This window comes from Lynx canadensis, chromosome F2, assembly GCF_007474595.2.
Source record: "Lynx canadensis isolate LIC74 chromosome F2, mLynCan4.pri.v2, whole genome shotgun sequence".
Taxonomy (NCBI): domain Eukaryota; kingdom Metazoa; phylum Chordata; class Mammalia; order Carnivora; family Felidae; genus Lynx; species Lynx canadensis.
Genome location: NC_044320.2, coordinates 13,451,446 through 13,452,767, shown reverse-complemented (window position 1 = coordinate 13,452,767; position 1,322 = coordinate 13,451,446). Strand labels below are relative to the sequence as shown.

Here is a 1,322-nt window from a genome sequence, read left to right as displayed (position 1 = left end):
GAAAAGATAATTGGAGTGTGCATTGAAAAGAAAAGATTCCAATTGCCATTGTCAACAGCAACACTGGTTGTGTTTGACAGTGAGTGAATTCTGTCACTTCTACTAGCATTTATTGAGCTTTTATTGTGAACACAGCATTCCGAAGCATACTGCTAAGGAACGGAGAGCAAAGATAATTAAGATTCACCTCATCCCCCATGATGTTCAATCCACTTCCTTCCCTACAACTGGTTTCTCCATTTGCCCAACAAGAGGTTGGGAACAGCTATCTCAGACTTTCTACCATGACCTTTTACAATCCTATAATGCTCGAATGCCAGGGTTCAAAGGGTAATTGTGATTACCATCTTCTTGATGATTCTTCTGGGATAAAGCTGTTTGCTAGGAATCCCAAATTGATGTCAGCTCCAAACAATGGCAAGTATACAATTCACAAAGCCCTCTCTCATACATTTGCCTACTGTATCCTCACTACAGGCCTGCAGGCTAGTGTTCTCAGACTCCTTTACAAAGAAATAATTGGGTCTTAAAAGGACTAAATTATAAAAAAAAAAATTAATTAATTAATTAAAAAATAAAAATAAAAGGACTAAATTATTTGCCCGGGTCATTGAGAAAGAAATTAGCTGGGCCAGGGCATAAAACCAGATTTTCTCTTCATTCATTCATTCATTGTTTTTATTTTAATTCCAGTTAAAAAATACGGAAGCTTCACAAATTTGCGTGACATCCTCGCACAGGGGCCACGCAAATATCATTCCAATTTGTAGTGTATGTGCTGACAAAGCCAGCACCAGATTTTCTATTCCTAAACAGAATTTTCTTCATCCCCTTTACTCTGCAAGAGCTTTTCTGACCAGGTGATCGAGTAATATTGGCTCAGGGAAGCTGAATTTAGCCGGAGGCCAATAGGACCCTTCCAAAAACCCGCGGTCCCCCCTCAAGCACTTGAAAGCCCAGAGTGGGTTAAGTCTTCCCTGGCTCAGTCCCAACAGACATTAAATTCACCTGTGCTTGCTCTGAAATAAATCAGTGTCCTTTTCTGCTGCTGCTGTTGTCTGGAAATAATGCAAATGCAATGGGCCTGCACTGACATTATGCTTCCCTGGAAGGATACACATAATAAATTGTCCCTTAATGCTGTTAAAGAGACATTTTCCTCTTATTCAGGAGCTCTGGAGGTTGGTTTGGGCTCCTCACCCAGCGAAGAGGAAAACATGGTGCCTTGTCACTGGGCCCAGTCATTCCTGTGACCCCTCGGTGCGCCTCGGATTCCTGCATTGCCAAGTTCAAGGATGTATTTTCTAGCCCCCGTGTCAAGT

General features: G+C 41.7%; 1 pseudogene; it reads right to left on the bottom strand.

Annotated features, from left to right (window-relative positions):
* Window positions 1–695: 695 nt before the first annotated feature.
* On the bottom strand, window positions 696–794 carry LOC115506571 (annotated as a pseudogene).
* Between the last annotated feature and the right edge of the window lie 528 nt (window positions 795–1,322).